The 26,431-nt window shown below is 40.3% G+C and overlaps 1 pseudogene; it reads right to left on the minus strand.

The window, feature by feature from the left end:
* LOC8077769 lies at window positions 1-24,977 on the minus strand (annotated as a pseudogene).

Below are 26,431 nucleotides of genomic sequence, written 5' to 3' on the forward strand. Positions count from 1 at the left end.
AACAAACAAGTAGAATATATTTTAATTTGACCCATAACTTCTCATATAGACAAGGGTAAAAGGTTGTCTGAACTCTGTATTTCATTATACAAGAACAGAAAAAAAAGAGAGAGAGAGAGAGCAGAAAGTTATATATGTAGGCAACGGATCTAGTGCAAACTCATCTCACATGCAAACTGTGCAAACTCTAATCTGGACCACATGATGTTGATCCAACGGATCTAGTGCAAACTCATCTCGCGAACGAATCTTTGTCAGCACTGCTTTTTCTCACTTCTCGCGAACGAATCTTTGTCTTAATCACACTTTTACAAATCCCTCCTTCCACCTCTCTCATGCGCCCCCTTGGATCAATATCCTGCGGTCCAGATTAGAGTTTGCACAGTTTACACGGGAGATGAGTTTGCACTAGATCCGTTGCCATATATGTATACACTTTGAATGTTTTCTTTGTTCCAACTATATCATAAAGGGACACAGCAGCTCAAACGAGATATGAGGAAACTGGCAAAAATGGAGAACTTACTAATTCAACTGCACTAGTGTTCAGAAGTAAGGAAGTCTACAGTGGCCTTAAGCCCATGGATGAAAACATCCACCTCCTCTTTTGTATTGTAAAAGTGAAGACTTGCACGAGCACTTGCATTGATACCAAGGGTCCTATGCAAAATCTGTGCACAATGATGCCCTGATCGAATTGCTACGCCATGCTGAAACAAAAGGTCACCGGATCAATACTGAACTAACAGTGCTGACAAAGATTCGTTCGCGAGAAGTGTGAAAAAGCATCATATATAAAAAAAAAGTTAACTCAAGTATCTGTTACTGGTAGCGGTAATTTAAGTGCAAGTCAACTAGATAACACACAATCAGAGACACAAAGATCATAGATTTTAGTGTGTCTAAATGTTATACATCCTCAAATTGCAGCAAATGATAGGCAGTGCAGCAGAGAAAGAAGAGGCTTTACAAAGATCAGCAAGAGGAGTCACTGTCATTATTTTGAAAAAATTATGTTTATGTATAAACCAAGTTGTTGAAACTTCAACATACCTGGAGATCTAGAATTTCTGCAATGTCTGTAGGATGAACATTCTCAATATTGAAAGAGCATAGAGGAGCACGGTGATCAGTTTGGGAAGGTGCCGGACCATATATTCGGACATTTGGAACAGATAGAAGGCTTTCATAGAGATATGTCCCTAACTCTTTCTGGACTGCAAAAAAAGCAGAAGTGAGAGTGCATCACAATAATAGATTCCTTTTGTTAAAAAAAAGATTCCTTACTCTTTCTTGAGTGGTAGAATAAACCAAACTAAAAATGAAGAAAAATACTGCAAAACAAATGGTTCAGAAAAGAACGACACAAAGATACAGAAAAGGACCTCATATTCATGGATCTGCTCCATGCCAATGCATGATAAATAGTCAATTGCTGCTCCCAATCCTATAGCTTCTCCAATTGCAGGAGTTCCAGCCTCAAATCTTTTCAGACCATACAGTAAGCAAGGGAACAACAAACATAAGGAAACAAGGGGAGACATAAAATCAAAATAATGATGTGTTGCCTGCTAATAATTCTGGTACATGTTACCATCCAGTAGTTTTCAAGGTGTGCCATATCAAAATGAGAACACACAAATTCAATACCTGAAGAACATTAGCTCAGATGAAAGCAAAATCAATCTATCTCCAATTAGAAACTTCTGTGGGATGTTATTTTTAGTATTTGGACTGTGTGTCTGATTGAAAGCCATCCTTTAGCCATGGCAATTGTTATAATGACTGTATTATTGTGCCCTGTTGTGTAGTGACATCATAATAGATACTCTATAACCTGTACATTCTCCAGAAGCTATGATAGCAGCCAGCAGAAGATCTAGAAAGATCAAAGCAAGCAGTTCGTCACCTAGAGGGAGGTTCAGCATATGTGGATTTGTCTTTGAACACATCTGCAATCATTTCCCCACCACCTGCAGCAAAATCAGCATTATGAACCTAAGTAATAAATAGCAAATATAAAACTGAGGCTTAGCAAAGCTGTCTTGTAGCAGTAAATGTTGACTACTGAATTTACTCACTACAGAGACTGAACAAAACTCCTTCCACCTTGCAGTAATGAAACCGGATCGGATACCAATGATCCTGCATTATGTCCCATATCCCATATTTTTTCTCAGATATTAGAACCGCATACGGATCATCGGATATTGATATCTATTTCATGTACATATCAAAAAATTCAATTTTGAGTACTCGGAATTCGGATACAGACGGATATTAAATGTTCAGATTCAGATACATACTATCCATATAAGGTTTTGACCCTTTCGGGACGGACGGATATCGGGGAACATCCGTCCCATTTTCATCCCTAGTCTTACCTAAGAAAGGCTCCATAGATGACAACATCTCAAATGAGCTGTGCATAAATCCAACGCCTGTAGGGCCACACATCTGAGAAAGTTAGCAAATAATTTATGATGGTCAATTATCGGGCTATACAAACATTATTAAAAGTTTTATTAGTAATAGATGGTTGATAAGGAAAACCTTATGTGACGATGCTACAAGGAAATCTGCACCAAGCTTCTGAACATCAACTGGCATGTGGGGAACACTTTCACAAGCATCTACAAGAACCTTAGCCCCAACTCTTTTTGACCATGTTACAATGTCCTCAATAGGAAGCATTGAACCTGGAAATTATCAAGGAATGTGGTAGAATAAGACTCAGTAATTGTGCCATCAAGATCAATTGATAGGAATAGCAAGAAACTAAAGTTGGATACAATCACAGAATATTTGTCAGAAACTCTCTACAACAAAAAAATACCTACTGATATACAACATAAAATTCACCATATCAGGCTTCATTTCAGCTTAATTGCGTATGAAAGAAACTACAAATTGCATCTATCCAAATCATAATTCTGTCATTACTACAATATAATGAAAGCTTTTTTAAAAAACCCCGTAAATATAGCAAGGGAAGCCACCCCTGTAAGCTTTTATTAAGAAAAAGAACCACTAAACAAGCAATTGTACAACAAAGAGAAGAGGGAAAAGACAACAAAAAGAAAACTGTACAACAATCATTTTTTTTAAAAACCGCAGGAGAGCTGCGTTTCATTGTATTATAGAGAAGAAAAATAGGGTGGGTCCCCAACAAGATCCTCACTCATACGGGAACCAAATATGAGTAAGGCAATTACACACACCTTTACTGGACTCATAGAAATCAGCTGAAGCTAGACCCTAACTAAGCAGCCCTAGTCAGCCAACGCCAAACCAAGCTCAAGGAGCTTCTTTGCCCCAGCCATGCACCAGAGACTAAGCAAAGAGGCTCAGCGGGGAGAGGAAAGGTGTTTTTTTTAAGTAACTAAATCTATGTGCCTGAAGCCTAGCTTTCTCGAACAAATGCTGTCTCTATGAATCAGAAGAGGGGCAACCAAGATCAAAGATAAAGTTGTTTCTTAGTTTCCAGGTTTGCCAGGCGCCAATGATGAAGAATTCCATGAAGAAGGAACTCGAGAAATGTTGCTTGCCTTGAACTATCATTTTGAAGATACTCGCAGCAAGATTCCAATGCATGCCAATGTGTTGCCAACATGCTTGACTGAAGGGACAACTGAAGAAAGATGGAAAGCTGTCTCTTCAACATTGCAGTTACAGAGTTACAGAGCACACGATTGTAGTTGTTCCCTTCCATTAGAAGCAACCAACTGAAAACTATGAGCTTGTTACAACACTTGGAATTCCAAATCCAAGTGAAAAGGGTAGGAGGTTGGACATTCTTGTAGGCAAGATTGTAGAACCTAGAAGATGTATAGGCATTGTTTCCCCAAATGTACTGCCAAGAATCTTTGCAATCCGGATGGACTTGAATTGTTTGAATGTACTCTTGGAGGTTCTGATATACCTGAAGAGCTTGCACAGAGAGGCAAATAAAACTGAGTTTTCAAAGTGTTGTTCGTCAAGAATTGAGCAACTGAAGTGTTTTTGTTCTTGGTGAATGAATATAGTCTTGGGTACTTGTGTTGCATCATATTATCATTCCAGAGGTTAGACCAACAAAGTACTGTGGATCCATCTCCAATTTTGCAGGTAGCAATTCCCCTGATGAGATCACAGAGCTTCAGAACATCTCTACCAAAATGAGCCCTTATCAGTTATATCATGAGGGATTTGTCCATTTGAATAGTGGACTGTAACACCCCAAAACACGTTTTGTATGTTAGAAAGCGTAAAATTGTAAATACTTAATTAGGAGTTATAGTGAGTGGCAAAAAAAATAATTTTTATGTCGCTTGGATGAATAATCAGAGACTACAAATGCGTAGAGCTCGTCGAATGCTTTCAGTTGCACTACCCATATGCATTATTTGGAATTTGGATCATGGAGACATAAATTTCAGAAAAACAAATAAACAGGAAATATGTTACTGTAGCGCAACGCTGCAGTGCAGTGCGGTGGCCTTTTATATCCCCCTCCAAAGGCCTTTAGGTGCCATCCATAGCTGTTCATATTCAGGAAAAGAAAGGAAGAGAGGGGAGAAGAGAAAAGAAAGGAGAGAAGGGAGGAGGTGGGAGAAACTAGGGTTTCACCCATGGATCACGGATCAATGCCGTTTTCGTTCCTCATCTAAAATCATCAGGGTAAGATCCTTCTTTTCCCTTTTGTTTTTGTGGGAAATCGATGCTAGGGTTTGGCAATTCCTTTGGATTAGTTGACAAGTTGGGGTTCTAATCTCGAAATTAGGCCCTGCTGTTTTTTTCCAGATTGCGCAGTTGTAAGTTGTATGCTGTTTTGGGCTATGTTTATATATCTAAAAATCATAGGAAAATTATATTCAAGTAGCAGACTTCAATATCTTTCTTTTGGCGTAACGACCACTCTTGTAGCCCTTATGGTCTAAGAGATATGGTCATTGTTTGTTGATGCATTTGTGCTGTCAGAAATCAGGACACGGTTAGATACATTCAGTTTTATGTTGTCATACGTCCATAATCTCATGGTATGATCTAAATAAAACTTATTTGTAATTTCATAAGCTTTCCAGATTGTTAAATATCATATATTTTCAACCATTATAGCTCCAGTTATGTGCGTTTTAGTCAGCTGTTGTTGTTCTGATATCTGAAAAGTGTAGTTGGATTCTTGGCTTTTTTTTTCGAAGACGCAGGAGAGCTGTGTATCATTATATTAATAGAAGCGGGAAAGAGTCTTACAGGGGCTAAACCCATACAGAGGCAAAACCCCACAAACACACACACTCACAGCCTTAAAACAAAAATAGCTAAATCACCGGGGAAGAAATACAGGGACGACCAAGAGAGAACCCCCCAACTAAGCTGAAGCCGGGGCAGATATTAGGGAAATCCCCTTAGCCCCTGCCGCACTGCATCGACCAGCCTCCTCCTTGGCCAGATGCAGGACTGAGTTAACATTTGGGGTTACATTGTCGAAAACACAATCATTTCTGTGCCGCCAAATACTCCAGGCACCTAGGATTACCAAAGAATTCACGCCCCGTCTTAGGTCACTTTGAACAGCACCATCCATCTTTCTCCATCACTCCTCGAAATTCTGATCAGCGGGTGTTGGAGCAAGGATTGCAGCACCAAAGTGAGAGAGGAAGGTGAACCAAAAAATTCTTGCAAATACACAGCCCACAAGGAGATGATGGAGATCTTCCTCGTGCTGGTCGCATAGGACGCACACATCAGGATGAGGGAGGCCCCTCTTTGCTAACCTGTCTGCAGTCCAGCACCTGTTATGGGCCACTAACCACATGAAAAATCTGCATTTTGGGGGCGCCCAAGTCTTCCAAATTATCTCAAAGGGTTCAAAAGCGATGGCTCCATTAAACAGGGCAGTGTAGGGGCTCTTTGCTGTGTACTGGCCTGAAGAAGTTAGGCTCCATACATGTTTGTCAGGACTGCTCTCATTCAGCTCCACCCCAGATAAAATATCCTAGAGATGAACATACTGAGTTAGAGCAGCCGCGTCAACTTCGCCCTGTAAGTCTTCTATCCATCTGTTCCCAGGAAGGGCCTCATTAACAGTGCGTTTATTGAACCGCCTTTTGGGAACCAAAGCCACAACAAGAGGAGCAATCTCCTGGATTCCCTGACCATCCAGCCACTTATCTTTCTAGAAGAAGGTATTAGTGCCACTCCCCACTTCTATACGAACCGCGACCGAGATCAGTCCAGCGACCTCCTTGCTGACTTGGACCGGCAGATTTGCCCAAGGTTTGCTTGGAGCACTCCGCTGCAGCCAGGGCCATCTTGCTTTCAAGGCAATCCCCAAAGTTTTCAGATCAGATATTCCCAGTCCGCCTAATTCCCGGGGTCGGCAAACCTTGGGCCAGGCAACCATGCAATGGCCCCCATTCACTTCTCTTCTACCCTTCCAAAGGAAGGACCTTCTAATCTTATCAATGGCTTTGAGAGCCCAAGGAGGAAGATCAATTGCCATAATAACGTAAATTAGGATACCAGTAAGCACAAATTGCACGTGAATCACCCTGCCAGCACGTGTCATCAAATCTGTCTTCCACCCCGGTAGCTGTCCAGCAACTTTATCAATGATGGGTTGGACCTGCTCAGTCAATTTTTTATTTGACAGGGGCAAACCCAGATATTTGCAAGGGAAATTCAGAACCTCACACGGCAGCATGTTTTGAATGAGGGTCAAGTCCTCCTCAGCACAGCAGATTGGCAAAACATTGTTTTTCTGAACATTTGTTTTGAGGCCCGAGGCTTCCCCAAACAAATGCAGGAGCTGTAAAAACAAATTTATGTCTGCTGCAGTGGGTTGGAGAAAAAGGGCGACATCATCAGCATAAAGAGAGATCCTATGCTGAATAGGTTTCGTAGATAAGGGCTGAAGTAATCCAGCATCTGCAGCCCTAGTGAACATCAAATTCACGATATCCATAACCAGAATGAAGAGCATGGGTGATAAAGGGTCTCCCTGCCTCAAACCTCTTCTATGCTTTATTCTTTCTCCCGGTATGCCATTGAGGAGCACCTGTGTGGATGAAGTAGATAGAAGGCCACTGATCAAGTCACACCACCGCACTCCAAACCCCAGCTTCCTAAGAACCTCCAAGAGGAAAGCCCAAGAAACCGAATCAAATGCTCTGGTGATGTCTAATTTCAGGAGTAATCTAGGCAGCTTCTGAGAATGAAGGTACTTCACTGTTTGCTGAACCATCATGAAATTGTCCTGGATGAACCTTCTCTTAATAAAAGCACTCTGATTTAGGGAGACCATCTCATCAAGGCGATCTGCAAGCCGATTTGCCATAACCTTGGTCATCAGTTTGGCAAAGTTGTGAACCAAGCTGATAGGCCTAAAGTCCTTAACTTGCATCGCATTCAAGTTTTTAGGTATCAAAGTTATGTAAGCCGAATTCAATTTGCTTAAGTTTCTACAATTACCACTCCACAGAGACTGTATGGCAGCCATTATGTCATTTTTTATAACAGCCCAGCAGCATTTATAAAATCTGCCCGTAAACCCATCGGGTCCCGGGGCCTTATCCGGAGGCAGGTTCTTTATGGAATTGAAGACCTCTTCTTCAGAGAAAGGCAGATCCAGATTAAGTAACTCAAAGCTTGGACACCCAAGAGATTCTAGGTTGATAGATCTGTCTCTTCCATAATCTGTCCCAATAAGGTTATCATAAAAATCCAAGACTGCAGCTGCCTTGTCTTCATGACGTGTAATGAGTTAGTCGCCAACTTGCAATTTTGGGATGAAGTTCTTCTTCTTTCTATAACGGGCATGCTGGTGAAAAAGCCTTGTATTGGCATCTCCTTCTTTTAGCCAACCAATTCTAGATCGGAGCCGGGCAATAGTTGGCAGTAAAGATGCTAGAGCAAGAGAATGCTTCCTGAGCTTGTTTCTCAGCCACAATTCAATTGGCTGCAAAGGCCTATCCTCCTGTGCCTTTTCAAATTGACAGATAATTTCTTTAGCAAGCAGCCATTGGGATTTGATATGACCTCATTTCTTCTGGCTCGTTATGAGTATCTTTGTGTCCTTAAAATCCAAAGCTTATAACATGAAAGTTGTAGAATATTAGTCAGGTTTTCTATATTGACAAATATCATCATTCTTGGATAAGCATAACTCCACTTATGAATTTTAGAAGCTTGCTATCTTGTTTTTGTTGTCAGAAAAGTTTAGTTAAGTTCAGAGATTGTTTATGCTATCTTGGAGATCTCATATGTCATACTGCTTTATATAAAAGTTGTAGATAATGGAGTTTTATATTTTCTATAAAAATTTCATAATTTTTGAACATTTAACTTATGCACAATAAAAATGTAAAGTAGGGTTGCTGCTGTTGATTGGTTGTTTGTTCGCTGTTTAGAGGGTTTTACAGTGACGAAAATCTGGACAGTTTTAGATCTATGCAGTTTTTGACCCTGTTAAACAAATAATTAGGTCTTTTATTATTAACAAAGGTTCTAGGATTTTTGTTAAGCTTTCTATATTGGTAAAGTTTGTAATTTTTGAATAAGTATATCTCCAGTTACGAATTTATGAAGTTTGATGTTCTGTTTTGGACGTCAGAAATATTCAGTTAGATTCCATGATTATTTACCCCATCTTGAAGGCTTGTTATGCAAAAACTTATAATACCCATATTGTTTATAATTGAGTTTTACATAAGATGATAAATTTTGAGAATTTTTGGATGAGTATTCTGAAGTATATGAAAATGAGAAGAGTCGGTGCTGCTGTCTTGATCGGTAGCGCAAACGGTAGAGGCTTGAATGTTAGGTTTGGGGCTCTTTAGTGCATATTTGTTCTTAATCTTGCTTGTATGTTGGTGTATGTACTGAGTATTATTTGTGGTCAGGTGGTAGCACTTCAGAACGTCGCTAGTTCTTTTGTTCTCCTTCGGTAAAGAGACAAGTGAATGTAGCGGTGGCTTGCTACCGTTTTGGCTTGTTATTTTCATCACCTACAACTTATTGTCTGTAAGAATATCATACCAATAATATCCAAAACATCTGACCTTGGTTTATTCAATCATATTTAATTGTGGTATTATTTATTTATTCATGGTGATGTTATTATTCCATATTGCTATATGTGGTTATCCCACAATCGTCAAGATGAAGTTGAAGTATCATTGGTGGTGTATGTAATTTCATTGCAGCATGTCAGGTGCATTGCATTATTCATTTGCATTGGAAGTTATGTCGTCGACCTATGGTCACGACCGTAACAGTACAACATCATGGGATGTAGCTCCACACCTTGTAGGGTGTGCAGGCAAGAGACATATGCATTGCATTCATATGCATTCATGAGAAGTATGTTATTGAAGGGATTTTTATCCACGTTACTATAAAGTTCTCTATTGTTGGCTATGTTCTAAATCGGAAGACCGTTACTTTAATTTGATATCATGTCAATTGGGAACACCATATTAAATTGATGTTAATTCAACTTGTGGTTTAAATAGCTTGTCAAAACAAGTTGGCTTGTTGAGATATTTCATCTCACCCTTGCTTTATTCAATCCAGGTACTTGATGCTTGCTTGGGGAGGGAATTAGCTGCACATCACACACTTCTTCATTAGAGACCTTGTGTTTTAATAAATAATAATTTGGTTTGCTCAGTGGTTTTGAAGGCAATTGTTTAAAGTGTGGATGTTAAACTTGATTCCTGTTGAAGTAACTCATTTGTGTTAGGATGTTCATTAATCCTAGGGTATTTCAGTTATTTATATATTTTATTTTTCCGCTTGCTATAAATGAAAAGGAGATGCTGCCAAATTGTTTATTGGTTGTGTGCCGTGGTTGTTTGTGTAATTTAGTAGCATTCCGGTGTATTTGTGGTTTCTGGGGTGTTACATGGACCATCCAGATGAGTTTGACCCAAGGGATTTCTTTCTTGAGGGATTTGTCCATTTGAATAGTGGACCTTCCAGATGAGTTTGACCCAAGGGATTTCTTTCTTGTTGTAAAACTTGTCCAAGTGTTTGAGGAGGGCATTATTTTCACTTCTAAGGCTTATTATTCCAAGGCCTTCTTTCCTTTTTGGTTTGGAACATTTCTTCCAGGCTACTTAAGGCTTCATTTTGACATCACAGTTTGAGCCTCTCCAGAGACAATGTCTTCTTGCCCTATCAATATAATCTAGTACAGTCACTGGGATTTGGAGCGTACACATTGCAGAAGTGGGCAGGGAGGAAAGAACTGAGTTTACCAGCTGCAATCTTCCAGCATGAGTCAGCAGGTTGGAGGTGGGAGGTGGCACTGAGCTTCCTTTCAGTTTTGTTCATTAAGAAACCAAAGTGCTCAACTCTTGGCTTGGTGGTGCCCAAACCCAGATAAGTGAAAGGCAAGGATTCAAGTTTGCAACCAAAGACACGAGCCAGGAGCTGGGCCTTATCATCAGAGAGGTTTAAAGGGGCCAAACAAGACTTCTTGTAATTGACCCTCAAACCAGTTGATTGTGCAAAGGATTCAAGTAGGCCTTTCAAGGTAAAGAGTTCGCACTGAGAGGCTTCCATGATCAAGAGTGTGTCATCTGCATACTGGACAATGGGAAGTGAGCTGAATCATATGAGGCAATGGGGAGCTCAAAAAGGACATTTTGGAACTCTTTGTTGATGATGCAGTGCAGGAGATCAGCCGCAAGGACAAATAATAGGGGAGACAAAGGGTCACCTTGTTTCACATCGCACTTGCAGTGAAAGTGACTGCCAGGAACACCATTCAACAGAATAGAAGAGGACCTAGAGGAGAGGACTCTATGGGTCCAATCAATCCATTTGTCAGTGGGATCTGACAGTATAAAAAAACAGGGTGGATGGAGCAATTTGAATTTTGCAGGGAATGTGTTCTAAGCATGGCCTGGCCATTGGAAAGAGGAAAGTATTTGGATAGACGCTGATCCAATCAATTTGCTCTAGGAGTGGTTCACTTTGGCTCTGTTTGGTTTGAGGAATGAGGTGGTCCATTATTCTCACTCCTCACTTTTTTATTTGGTTTGTGGAATGGCATGAGTTGATCTATCACCACCTTATTCCCCACAAGCTAATAATTAGCATATGCATGAGGAATGGGTTGATCCCACTAAAATTCATGGGATGAACTCATGATGCATCACCTCATGAAGCATAGGGTGACTCCACAAACCAAATACACCCTTTGCATGTTACTCAAAGAAAATTTCCTTTCTTTGAGTGGGATGTCTAACAAGCCCAAATTGCTTATTATTTCATAAAGATCATGATGTCATTCATGTTACCACCACTTTATTTCTATATTTTTTTTGAAACAATACTTTTTTCTATCAGAGAGTGATCTGTAGAAGTTGAAGTCTCCTACTAACATCCAATTTTCCTTTCAAATAAAAGATGACTTACCAAGTACATTTGAGACATGACGGATAACAACTATCTTTGTCTTGTTTGAAAGAAGAGCTTTTAACTGTTCAATGTCCGGAACCTCTTCTTTAGTCAGCCCAACATACTTTAAAGTGGCACCAGTCTTCTGGGAAACAAATTGCCATGGAATAATGGTACTATGATGCTCCGCAACTGTAAGAACAATCTGGCCAACAAAATAGGAGAGAAAGGTTCTTAACATGAAGTAAAAGAAAGACTGCATGTTTTCAAGAACATAAACCAGATCATACAGCTTGATACAATTTTTATTCAACAAACTGACACTTATCTTTAGCATTCATTAGATGGACATACTAACAAACTGCAAAGGAATTATAAAAGATTTCATTTTTCATAGATGCCTGTAAAAAAAGCCAAAACACTGATAAAAGTACTATTTTCATTTTTCAGTTACATCAATTTTATAGGAACCTATGAACATAAGCAGGTACAGTGAACTTGTAAAACATAATGTATCGGCGGCAACAAATACATGAGTCACCTCATCTCTTTGTTTTATGTTAGATAGGCCCCATGAATATGCTACCAAATTGATAGCTTCTGTAGCATTACGAGTGAAAACTATCTCTCTGCTATCAGCTGCATTGACGAAACTTGCAACTTTTCTTCTGGCACCTTCATATGCATTGGTAGCCTTTGCGCTGATGCCAAATGAAGTGAGCAAGTCAGTTAAGGTACATCATGTACAAATACATTGGTAGATGCACAAACACGAAAAACTCAAACAAAAGATGAATGCAGGCACAGGATCGTCACATATGGAGGCTGGATACAAGTGGCTGCTACTCTTTCAAATCTGCCTATACAGCTTTATTCTATGGTGCAGTGACATTTGAGCCTTGGCATCGTCTATGGAAGTCTTGGGCTTCGAGCAAATGCAAAATGTTCTTGTGGCTGGCTATCCGCAATAGATGTTGGATGGATGATAGGCTCTCTAAGAGGGGCCTCTCTCATCCGGATAAATGCGCCCTATGCGACCAGGAAGAGGAGACTATACAACATCTGTTAACTTCGTGTGTGATGGCAAGACAAGTATGTTTCAAATTATTCTCTCTAATGAACCTTGCTAATTCAATGCCCCAACAAAATGAGCGGAGTTTTGCTGAATGGTGCCGCAAGATGATTAGCAGAGTTAGCAAGGAGCACAGGAAAGGAGTGAACTCTCTAATTATTCTTGGGGCCTGGATTATTTGGAAACATAGAAATGCATGTGTTTTTGAGGGGGTTTCTCCTTCGCTTAGCACGATTTGGAGTGAGCTGAAGAACGAACACAGTCTCTGGTGCATGTGAAAGCCCAAGTTTGATTTTGGTAATTAATGACACCAAGTTGCTAATGCCTTGTGTTTAAGTGATTTGAGTTAGACATAGCAACACATGTGATGAAGGTGCATAGTGGCATGTAGAGGTGGCCACATGACTACAAAGGGATAAAGCATGAAGTGGAGATCATGGTGATAGACGAGGAGCAAAGTTATCAAAGCAAAGGTATAAACATAGGGTTTTACTGTTGCCGGTCTAAGATGAGTAGAGAAGTGATTGACCGGGTTTAGGATAGATAGCCGACTATCAAGAGGGGAAATCACGGTCATCTCTCGAATCAAGTGCTACTAGGTCCATATCTTGAGCATATGCATTAGGATCTAGTAAAGTGCTTACTTAAACTCCTTTGGGTGGAAATGTTTGTGAAAAGCTCACACACTTGCACTTTGGTGGTGGACACTTGTTGGTGTTACCACATTTTGCAAAGGAGGTGGAGTTCCTAGGGTTGAGAGGGGTGTGGAGTTGATTGGATATTCGGACTCCGACTATGGTGGATGCAAGATTGATAGAATGAGCACAAGTGGCACTTGTCAATTGCTAGGAAGGTCTCTAGTTTCATGGTCATCAAAGAAACAAAATAGTGTTGCACTGTCAACCGCCGAGGCTGAATACATTAGTGCCGGTAGTTGTTGTGCACAATTACTTTGGATGAAAGCTACCTTGAATGACTTTAGGATCAAATTCAAGAATGTGCCTTTGCAATGTGACAATGAAAGTGCAATCAAGATGACACAAAATCCGGTTCAACATTCAAGAACCAAGCACATTGACATAAGGCACCATTTCATAAGAGACCATCAACAAAAGGGTGATATTAGCATTGAAAGCATTGGCACCGAAGATCAACTAGCCGACATCTTCACAAAGCCACTTGATGAGAAGAGATTTTGCAAGTTGAGAATTGAATTGAACATACTTGACTTCTCCAACTTGAGTTGAGTGCACCCCCACATTTATATATGACATGCCTCTCCTCCAACAAAGCAAGGTAAAGTTGGTTGACATAGCATTCATACTTGCTAAGGACATGATTAGAACATATAGACATGTTTGCATGACAATAGGCTCATTCATGAAAATCAAAATGATTTCGATGTATGTATGGTACCACTATTGCTTCTATGTTTGATTGATCTAGTGGTAGCATATGACATGTTTGTGAGCTTGCAAGCCTAGTGATTGATATAGTGCTATCAAGAAGGAAAGAAAGAAGCAAATGAAGAAGCAAGAAAAGAAGGAAGGCTCAAACAAGAAGAAGGGTGATGCCCATGTTGCAACTTGGGATAGTGATGACTCCTCAAGTGATGATGAGAGCAACAAGAAGAAGGGGCATGCTAGCATTGCAATTCAAGGAAAGAGCTCCATCTTTGACACTCCATCATGCTTCATGGCTAAGGCCACTAAGGCATCATCCGATGATGAGAGTGACCATGATAGTGATAGTGATAGTGATGATGATGAACCAACTAAAGATGAACTAATCACTATGCTAGAAGATTGCACTCATCACTATAAAGAAACTAGAAAGGAGTGCAAGGCCATGCTTAAGGATAAGAAAACCCTTGAGCAAGAACTTCATGAGCTTAGAGCATCTTATGAGAGTCTAAAGGAAGACCATAAGAAGCTTCAAAAGGCTCACACTAAGCTTGAAGAAGCTCATTCCTCTCTAGTTAACAAATGTGAAAATGAGCCAACTAAAATGGAGAAAGCTAAAACTTGCAACATAGGCCTAACATGTGATATCTTAAGTAAGCCTATTGTTGTTGCTTCTACTAACCCTTCATGTAGCACAAGTACATCATCCTCATCTAGTAGTGATGGTTTCACTTGTGACACCACACTAGAAGTTGAGAATGAAATTCTCAAGGAGGTGAAAGAGCTCAATCACACCTTAGCCAAGGCTTATGTTGGTGAGGACCGCTTGCTTATGTGCTTCGGTAGCCACAGAGCTTCTCTGTATAAAGAGGGATTAGGCTATAACCCCAAGAAAGGCAAGGCCGCCTTTACTCCTCATAAGACTAGTTTTGTGAAGAACAATGGCCGGTATTGCAAAGCTTGCAAGCAAGTTGGTCACCTAGAGCAACAATGCATGAACAAGAAACCCAAAGCTTATGTATCCTCAATTAAGCTTAATTCTTTCTATGTGCTTACCAAGGATACAAAAGGTGTTCATGCTAAGTTCATTGGTGCACCATGGATGGGCTCAAAGAAGAAAGCCATTTGGGTACCAAAGAGCTTAGTTGCTAACCTTGGAGGACTCAATCAAGTTTGGGTACCTAAAAAGAATTGATCTTGTTTTGTAGGTCAATTACAAAGCCAGAGGAAGGCATTGGGTGCTTGATAGTGGGTGCACTCAACATATGACCGGAGAGTCTTGTATGTTCAAATCAATTGATACAAATCAAAATGGTGGCTTTGATTCTATCACTTTCGGCAACAACAATAAAGGCAAGATCAAAGGGCTTGGTAAAATTGCTATCTCAAATGACATGAGCATATCAAATGTGTTGCTAGTTGAGAGCCTTGATTTCAATCTCTTGTCAATTGCACAACTTTGTGACCTTGGTTTCAAGTGCATCTTTGGAAGTGATGATGTTGAGGTTGTTAGTGTTGATGGATCAAACTTGATATTCAAAGGATTTAGGCATGGTAGCTTATACTTGGTTGATTTCAATGATAGTGACACTCATTTGACATCATGCCTAATTAGAAAATCAAGTTTCGGTTGGTTGTGGCATAGAAGGCTTGGTCATGTTGGAATGAAACAATTGAACAAACTATTGAGGCATGACTTAGTTAGAGGCTTGAAGGATGTCACCTTTGAGAAGGATAAACCATGTAGTGCTTGTCAAGCCGGAAAGCAAGTTGGAAATGCACATCCTAAGAAAAGTGAAATGAGCACATCAAAGGCATTTGAGCTATTGCACATGGATTTATTTGGGCCAACAACATATACTAGCATTGGTGGCAACAAGTATGGATTTGTGATAGTAGATGACTACACTAGATACACTTGGGTGTTCTTCCTCTACGACAAGAGTGATGTTTGTGATCTATTCAAGTCTTTTGTCAAGAGGGTGCAAAATGAGTTTGAAACCACTATCAAGAAGATTAGAAGTAACAATGGTAGTGAATTCAACAACACAAGAATTGAGGAATTGTGTGATGATCTTGGCATTGGACATCAATTCTCTCCAACATACACTCCTCAATCCAATGGTGTAGTTGAAAGGAAGAATAGAACCTTGATTGATATGGCTAGATCAATGCTTAGTGAATACAATGTTAGCCATTCTTTTTGGAGTGAAGCTATCAACATGGCTTGCTATTGTAGCAACCATCTCTATTGCCATGGGAAGCTTGGGAAGACACCATATGAGCTATTGAATGGAAGAAAGCCCAACATTGCATACTTTAGAGTGTTTGGTTGCAAATGCTACATTCTCAAGAAAGGTACTAGATTGAGGAAGTTTGAGAAGAAATGTGATGAAGGGTTCTTACTTGGTTATTCCACCACAAGCAAGGCATATAGAGTTTGGAACTTGGCAAGTGGCACATTGGAAGAAGCCCATGATGTTGAGTTTGATGAAACCAAGGGATCTCAAAATGAAGCTCAAAATCTTGATGATGTGAGAGTAGATCAATTGGCAAATGCAATGAAGAACATGGATGTAGGTGACATAAGGCCAAGGCAAGTTGATGATGATGGTGACATTCACATGATAAATCAAGAAGTGCAAATTGATATAAATCAAGCAAGTACTAGTTGCTCTCATGATGATGATCAAAATCAATGTCAAGCTAGTGGAAGTAATCAACTCCCAATACTCCAACCTGCAAGCATAGCAAGAGATCATCCATTGGATCAAGTCATTGGAGGTATTCAAAGTGGTGTACAAACAAGATCAAGGCTAGCATCCTTTTGTGAGCACTACTCTTTTGTCTCATTTGAGGAACCAAAGAAGATAGAAGATGCATTGAAGGATTCCGATTGGGTAAATGCCATGCATGAAGAGTTAAACAACTTCACAAGAAATCAAGTGTGGGAGCTTGTTGAGAGGCCAAAGAACTACAATGTGATTGGTACCAAGTGGGTCTTTAGAAACAAGCAAGATCAAGATGGTGTAGTTGTGAGAAACAAAGCAAGATTAGTAGCACAAGGTTACACTCAAGTTGAAGGTCTTGACTTTGGAGAAACATATGCACCGGTTGCAAGATTGGAGGCAATTAGAATATTATTAGCCTATGCTTGTGCCCACAACATCAATCTCTATCAAATGGATGTGAAGAGTGCATTTCTCAATGGATACATCAATGAGTTGGTTTATGTTGAGCAACCTCCCGGTTTTGAAGATGACAAGAAACCCAACCATGTTTACAAGCTCAAGAAGGCATTGTATGGTTTGAAGCAAGCACCTAGAGCATGGTATGAGAGATTGAGAGATTTCCTTCTCTCTAAAGGGTTCAAGATGGGAAAGGTTGACACTACCCTGTTCACCAAGAAGCTAGGCAATGACTTGTTTGTGTTGCAAATCTATGTTGATGATATCATCTTTGGATCAACCAATCAAGACTTTTGTGAAGAGTTTGGAAGAATGATGGCAAATGAGTTTGAGATGTCCATGATTAGAGAGCTTAGTTACTTCCTTGGACTTCAAATCAAGCAAATGAAGGATGACACCTTTATAAGTCAAGGCAAGTACATCAAGGACATGATCAAGAAGTTTGGGTTGCAAGAAGCTAAACCAGTGAGCACACCTATGGGCACAAATGATCAATTAGGTAGTGATGCTAGTGGCAACATGGTAGATCAAAAGCTATACCGTTCTATGATTGGAAGTTTGCTCTATGTCACCGCATCAAGGCCGGATGTAATGTTTAGTGTGTGCAAATGTGCAAGATACCAAGCTTCACCTAGAGAAAGTCACTTGAAGGCAACCAAAAGAATATTAAGGTATCTCCAGGGCACTCATGATGTTGGATTTTGGTATCCCAAGGGGTCTAACTTTGAGTTGATTGGATATTCGGACTCCGACTATGGTGGATGCAAGATTGATAGAATGAGCACAAATGGCACTTGTCAATTCCTATGAAGGTCTCATGGTCATCAAAGAAACAAAATAGTGTTGCACTGTCAACCGCCGAGGCTGAATACATTATTGCCGGTAGTTGTTGTGCACAATTGCTTTGGATGAAAGCTACCTTGAATGACTTTGGGATCAAATTCAAGAATGTGCCTTTGCTATGTGACAATGAAAGTGCAATCAAGATGACACAAAATCTGGTTCAACATTCAAGAACCAAGCACATTAACATAAGACACCATTTCATAAGAGACCATCAACAAAAGGGTGATATTAGCATTGAAAGCATTGACACCGAAGATTAACTAGCCGACATCTTCACAAAGCCACTTGATGAGAAGAGATTTTGCAAGTTGAGAATTGAATTGAACATACTTGACTTCTCCAACTTGAGATGAGTGCACCCCCACATTTATATATGACATGCCTCTCCTCCAACAAAGCAAGGTAAAGTTGGTTGACATAGCATTCATACTTGCTAAGGACATGATTAGAACATATAGACATGTTTGCATGACAATAGGCTCATTCATGAAAATCAAAATGATTTCGATGTATGTATGGTACCACTATTGCTTCTATGTTTGATTGATCTAGTGGTAGCATATAACATGTTTGTGAGCTTGCAAGCCTAGTGTTGAATCTAGAATATGAGCTTATGATGTGTAATTCAATATGGTCAAGATAACCCTTATACTTCATGAGGTGTGAAAAAGCTTGTCCTTGGATCAAACCGAATTACATGTTTTAAGCAAGTGATCTAGATTGAACCATAATTTGACCCTCACATTGATTGACTTAATTCTCACTAAAATTTGAACCTTTGTTGTCATTGATGACAAAGGGGGAGAGAAACAAAGATAAAGTCATAAAGGGGGGAGAAAAGTGCTTAAGGGGAAGAGAAAACTTTTGGAAAATTAAATTAAATCTTGAGCACACAAATAGGGGGAGCAAGCTCATGAACCATTTGTTGCATTTGAATGTGTACTAAAATAATGAGGTGCTGCATTGCAAGTTTAAATTCCCTGCTCTTGTTTGATTGGTGCTTGCTAGAAATAGAACTTGAATGATGCTTTGAATTCTAGCATAGAGTTTTATTTTTTTTGTGGTATCTAGACATATAATGTGATCTCACAAGGTATCTTGAGTTTTTGATGTATGTCTAGCTACATTGGTGCTAAGGATGGTATATTGGCAACTCCGATTGGTATCACGCTTCAAAGGTCCATTCTATATACCTTAGCATCATTTTGGTAGTAATAAATCTCCCAAAACTCTAATTCATGCATATGTGCAAACTTGAACCAAACTCATGGAAGCACATATGTAGGGGGAGCTAGTACTACCAAAACCGAAATTGAAATGTTTGTCCAACCTTGTCTCATGATTAAAATGCTTTGGACAAGCAATTCAAGTTCTTTATGATTTAATTTCATATCTCTGTGATGGTTGTCATCAATTACCAAAAAAGGGGAGATTGAAAGCCCAAGTTTGGTTTTGGTAATTAATGACACCAAGTTGCTAACCCCTTGTGTTTAAGTGATTTGAGTTAAGCATAGCAACACATGTGATGAAGGTGCATCGTGGCATGGAGAGGTGGCCAGATGACTACAAAGGGATAAAGCATGAAGTGGAGATCATGGTGATAGACGAGGAGCAAAGTTATCAAGGCAAAGGTATAAACATAGGGTTTTACTTTTGTCGGTCTAAGATGAGTAGAGAAGTGATTAACCGGGTTTAGGATAGATAGCCGACTATCAAGAGGGGAAATCACGGTCATCTCTCGAATCAAGTGCTACTAGGTCCATATCTTGAGCATATGCATTAGGATCTAGTAAAGTGCTTACTTAAACTCCTTTGGGTGAAAATGTTTGTGAAAAGCTCACACACTTGCACTTTGGTGGTGGACAGTTGTTGGTGTTAGCACATTTTCCAAAGGAGGTGGAGTTCCTAGGGTTGAGAGGGGTGTATGATTCGACGCTTTTGAGAAAAATAAGTGTACTTTTTCTATTGCGCCGGTGGGAAATTTGGAGAAGTCGCGGGAGTGTTTTCTCACTGAGAAACACTCACCGGACGCTGAGTGCGGAGGCACCGGACGCTGGCCTCAGAGTCTGGTGTGCTTGACCCTGCTAGGGTTGAGCACCGGACGCACTGTGAGAGCGTCCGGTGAGCGGGCGTTTTGCGACCCTCACTGCGCATGGGTCCGGTGAGCACCGGACGCTACCGGTGCTTAGCGTCCGGTGACCCTGCGGTTTGCGGAACTCTCTGCGCATGAGTCCGGTGTGCACCAGACGCGTCCGGTGTGCACCTGCAGAGCGTCCGGTGATCCGCAGATGACTGTTAGGATCTGACACGCGGGTTTCAGGACGGACACGTGGCCAACTCTAGTGCACCGGACGCAGGGAGTCGAGCGTCCGGTGCTCACTTAGTAGCGTCCGGTGCCCCCGTTTTCAGCCCAGTGAAAGTGGCCAACGGCTAGTTTCTCTGAGGGGCTTATAAATAGAGGGTGGCCGGCTTTGGGAGGCTAAATCTTGCACATTTGATTACTTGAGACATACACTGAGCTAGAGAATACTCCCTCCACTCATCTCCTTGCTTGGTTGCTCATCCTAGTGAGATTGAGTGAGATTCAAGTGCATTGCTTTGAGAGTTGCATTTAGTGGCACCTGATTCTTGAGTTTGCTGCGGATTTCTTGTTACTCTTGGGTGTTTCCCGACACCCTAGACGGCTTGGAGCAGTGGTGGTGTTGAGCTCGTGATTGGAGATTATTTCGAGCCTCACCAAGTGATTTGTGAGGGGTTCTTGAGCCTTCCCCGCGGGAGATCGCAATTGGCTACTCTAGTGGATTGCTCGTGGCTTGGAGGATCCCCATCTTGTGAGTGGATGTGCGAGACCCGCTGAGGGTTTGGCTTTGGATTGCCAATTAGCTCCTGATCCATCAAGTGGGTGTATCGCCACAACGAGGAGTAGCTTGCCGGGAAGCAAGTGAACCTCGGTAAAAAATCTTGTGTCATCTCTTGCCGAGGATTCTCTTGTGATTGTAAGTGATTGGTTGGATATATCTCTACTCTACAACGTTGGTATAACAATCACTCTCCACTCCTTTACTTACTTGTATACCTTGCTAGTTGTTTAGCTTGTTTAGTTTAGTCTTCTTGTTTAGGAGTGTAACTAGCCTTCTCTTGTTGTTGTGCTTTAGTGTTTAGCCTTGTACTAGTTTGTATAGGTGGCTTGCATAGCTTAGTTGAGCTAGTGCTAGAATTGCTTCGCCACTTGTTTTACTATAACTCACTTGCTTAGTGAAGTTTGTAGAAATTTTAAATAGGCTATTCACCTCCCCTCTCTAGCCATTTGGACCTTTCAGCATGTCTGGGGCGAAGAAGCTTCAAGAGCTTGGTTTGGCGCTAGCTGACTAGGGTTGTTTAGTTGTGGTCAAGTTTTGGTTGTTTTCTATGTGTTCAAAAATGCGGGTGTGTAATCGCCTCACTCATATTTGGTCCCCGTATGAGTGAGGATCCTGTTGGGGACCCCCCTATTTTTCTTCTCTATAATACAATGAAACGCAGCTCTCCTGCGGTTTAAAAAATAAAAAAAATAAAAAAACCAAATGATAATATGGACAGATTATTGACAGTGCATTCATTGAATTCTTTTGCACCTATTACTGAAAAAGCTAACATCATCAAATTTCAGGTTATCACATGATTATATAGATATAGAATCGATTGGTATAGGTGGAACGCACATGGAGAGCTTAACAGAATGAAATAAAAACAGCAGAGCAAGTCTTGCACAGCATATATCCTGGATTTTAACATTAGTGACGTGACGTTGGTAACAGTGAATGCACATTTCAAGATAGTATTAACATGAATTCTAAAGTTTTGGTTCATGCATCGAGAAATTACATACATATGTATTTATTTACCTGAGTGCATGAATACCACGATGCAAATTTGAATTGTACGATCGGTAGTACTCATCTAATGTTTCCATTACACTAAAAGGTTTCTGTGATGTTGCACCATTGTCAAAGTAAACTAATTTGGCACCATCAAATTCCTGCAAGTTTCAATGGTAATAAATGAAATCACAGTCTACCAAGCTAGTATTAAACAGACTTAAGGCTATTATTTGCAATATAGAACCACAGGTAACAGAAAACCATTGTTGCAGTTCATCAGCCGCATTGACTGAAATAACTGTAAAAGAGAAGAAATTAAAAATGGACCTAACTTGTGATTTATGGAATAAAATATGATCAAAATAAGAAATACACAACCAGGCTCACAAATGGAGCCAATCTGATGGAAATCCAAACGGCAGCATTGATACATGCACCAGACAAACAATGGGCTACAAAAACTCATACCCAGTGTCACAAGGTTCCCCGTATGACAGGGTCTTCCTGGTACGAAGGTAGGGAGGTATACCTCTTAGGGATGATGGCTTGAAACTTGGCACATGAACCAACTATTTTCAGGGTATGACAGGGCTTTGGACGATCTGTTCGATATGAGGCTTGCAATCACACATTATAGGGTTTATTAAAAAGCAGAGATAAGAAAAATAAAAGAAGGAATAAAGAAAGATAAATGCCATTAGGATGTCATTTTCGGGCCCACTCAGCCTAACATGACTTTCCCTAACCCTTCTAAGTCCCCCACACAGGCGAACTGCACACAGCTAGCAACCACCACTGCCTCTCATTCCCCTCATTACTTTCTTGGTCCTTGCTGTCACAGAGGTGCAGCTGCTGCCTGAAAGTCCTTGCCATAGGTAATCATCTCCCACATGGGACTAGAGAATCGGTCGCCGTCGTTCTCTTCTCTCTGGTGCTCTCAATTTCCTTGGAAATCAGATGCGCTACCCAGCTAGCTGAGACAAGAAGGCTCCGGTCCTCAACTCCTCATCATCTCCAATGCTTCTCCCCTATTTCCGTTCGACCCAGCTCTGGCATGTCTGATACCTCTTGATGTCCCAGCGGCTAACGGGACAATGTATCCAACGCTTCTTGATGTCTCCAACACTTCATTTTTGCGAGACATTCGATGCAGATCCTGTATGTGGCCTGCTTGGCTTGACCTTGTGGCTGTCTAATTGGATGCTGGACTTTAGCAGCTGTCATGCCTACCGTCTGGCTAGGTGAAATGGCAGCACAACTTTGCTGTTATCCTGCTTCGTTCTTACTCTTGCATGTGGATCTTCTACTGTAGCATTGATCATACAGTGTTAAGAGGGAACATCCAAAGAAACATTTTCTATTACACTACACACCTGTATCCTGTATACATGTGTCTTTACTAAAAAAATGTGCATCTCTGCTTGTATAATTTCTCAGCCTCTATACATGTGCCTGTGCTTGTATAGTAGCTGATCCCAGGCACACAGTTTGCTCATGTATGTGCTTGTACAATGTGGCTTCATCCACGCTATTCCTACATTTTGCTGTTTATTCAATCTCATTATTTGTTATATCGTAAATGCCAAATTAAAACACCGTGAGCCCCTGCACCCATCGGCGCACAAGCACAAACATTATTACCAATAAATAATAAATTGCTTGATATGAATACTGATTTTATATGTGTTTATCGGTAACATTTCATAATGCCTATTTTTAAGGGTTCTCACTCTATAGTTTCCCTCTAGGCGCCCAAATCCTCAGGACCGGCCCTAACCAAGACCTATGACACTGATTCAAAAAAGGGAACAAAAACTGCAATACACTGTAATAGCAAGAAAAGCAAGCTCCTTAATCTTATAGCAATAGCATGCAAGTCATAAGCACAGTTGCTTTTTCACCCAACAAAAAAACTAACGGCTCGTAATAAGCAGTTAGAAGTTCGGAAATGGTATGCAACTGTTACATAGGGGATTTTTAACTTTTTGCCATTGTCACTCCTCCATTTGTCAGTTTTGTGCGCGCTCCTATGTAATTGCCATCGTAAATAGTGAACCTCCTACGTTTTTGCCATTTTCGTTGATGTGGCACACCAGGTGGACATGCCAGTGTGGCAGTGAGCTTGAGAGCTCTAACTTGGCACAGGAAATGGCCTATTTACCCCTTTGCTTCTCTCTCAACCTGCTGACACGTGGATCCCTAGTTAGTATCTTCTCCAACCTCCAGCCATCACCATGCAGGGAGAGAAAGAGAGGACCTCCCACGGCATGGGGCGCATCGGCTGCGGATGCGCTCACGCTGTTCGTACATCTTAGCATGTCCCTTCCACCGCAATCTCATCAAACGGCGTGAGCACATCCGCAGCCGATGCGCCCCGCACCGTGGGAGGTCCCCCCTTTCTCTCCCTGCATGGTGATGGCCGCAGGTTGGAGAAGATGCTGACTTGTAGGACCCACGCGTCGGGTAAGTTGAGAGAGAAGCGAAAGGGTAAATAGGTTATTTTCTGTGCCAAGTTAGAGTTCCTAAGCCCTTGTTTAGTTCACACCAAAATCGAAAAACTTTTTAAGATTCTCACATGATGAAGCATTAGATATAGACGAAAATAAAAACTAATTGCACAATTTACCTATAAATCATGAGATGAATCTTTTAAACCTAGTTAATCCATGATTATTATCAAATAAAAACGAAAATACTACAAAATTCAAAATCTTTTCGGAACTAAACAAGGCCTAAGCTCGTTGCCATGCTGGCATATCCTAGTGTGTCACATCAGCCAAAATGACAACACTGTTTACATGGCAATTACTTAGAAGCACACAAAAAGACAAATGGAGAAGTGGCATCGATGGCAAAAAATTAAAAATCCCGTTACATAGAAGCTGAGGTTGTCTTAAATGTACCCCAAGAATCAGCCGCATGAGATGGAGCGAGGAGTGACCTGGTGGAGGATGGGGAAGTCGACGCGGGTATGGTCCCCTAGCGAAGCACCGGCTCCGCCTCCCGCGATGGCGCCGCTACGGCAGCTGCGCTACGGCCCCGCCTTGAGGAAGAGGACCTGACGACGCCACTACCGATTGCAGAGCCGGGAAAGCAGCAGCGGAGCGCGGCTGCAGCCGCCATGCGCGCCGTGGCTGGGCTTTGGGAACGGAGGGAGAGCCAGTTGCGTCGGCGTGTGGCCGCCTGGATTTGTTGGGGCCCGCGGCAGCTGTGGCTTCCGCGGAGTGGCGCGTCGATTATTGCAGGCCCAGCTAACGTTTACCTTGCGCCCCTCGCGGCTGTGACGTGGGTTTTCAGTAAAAAAAATGTTTGTGCAGAAAAAAACTATCAAATCTATATTTATATATCTATTACCTAATTATATATATATATATCTATATCTATCTCTATGTCTATCTATAGATCTAAATTTTTAGTCTGCCCAATACATTTCTGTCCGCTCCTATCGGCCTTCAGTTGCCTGAAATCGGTAGCCTCCGCAGTCCACTTAGAAAGGCAAAAAGAAAATAGATTTTTTTTCTATGGTTCCCAATGCAAAGTCTCCTATTGCATTTCTACCGCTCGTAGAAGAGAAAAAAAAGCAATTTTTCCTAGGATTCTCAATGTAAAATTTTTTATTATTGACCAGTACACATTAGAACACGTTAAGAACAAGGAAAATACAGGGACCTAGGTGCAAAGTATTTGTCCTATTAGTTTACTTTTTTATTTTTTAATTTGGCTTAAAATTGATAAATTGGTAGTAATTCGTAGAAAATTTTTTAAATTATAAAACCAATTTTATTTAGCTCCACATATATAGATCATGCAGTAAACAAAAAATAGGTGCAAAGTGTTTTTCCTATTAATTTATTTTTCTTTTATTCTTTCATTTGACTGAAAATTGATAAATACGTAGTAATTCATACAAAAATCTAAAAATTACAAAATAAATTTTGTTCCGCTGCACATACGTAGATCCATGCACTAAACAAAAAATATCATAAATTTTAGTACATTTTTTTGCTGGAGATGTTTGCCTATGCTTTTTAGTGTAAAATTAAAATTATAGTTATCTTGCTCCAATTATTATAAAAATTTTACGGTAGCCTATTTAATGTGATGCTTGATTTATGGTAAAAGTTTTAGTACCATTCCTGCATATCTCGCTGATTTACTAATTTACCTAGATTTATGCTTTCTAAATAGTTTACAATCAATTTAAGTTTGTATAAATATAAAAAAGATGCTTCCACTATCTTTGCACGATGTGTTGTTATGTCATATGAACACTTCATAGTCCCATGTATTCATAGTCTATATACATCCTAATCTAAGTAAAAAATAAAGCTAACAACAAACTTCTCATGTAAAGTATATTAAGATGTAATATTAGAGTAAAATAAGGTTTGTCTAATTTCTATTTTTATTATTAAATAAATATATCTCCAAGCTACATATTATTGTAAATATTAACTATCTAATATCATATATGTCATGGTTATCAATAAAATAAATTATGGACTTTAAATTTTATATATGTCATGGATATCGATAAAATAAATTATGGTTTTTAAATTTTATAAAAAGGATAAATATAAATAGATATGTAACATTATGTTATCACTTTCTATGGTCATTTGATGTTTTTCTCCTATTGTAACGAACGGGCATATTTTCTAATTTAATAATAAA

This window comes from Sorghum bicolor, chromosome 4, assembly GCF_000003195.3.
Source record: "Sorghum bicolor cultivar BTx623 chromosome 4, Sorghum_bicolor_NCBIv3, whole genome shotgun sequence".
NCBI lineage: Eukaryota > Viridiplantae > Streptophyta > Magnoliopsida > Poales > Poaceae > Sorghum > Sorghum bicolor.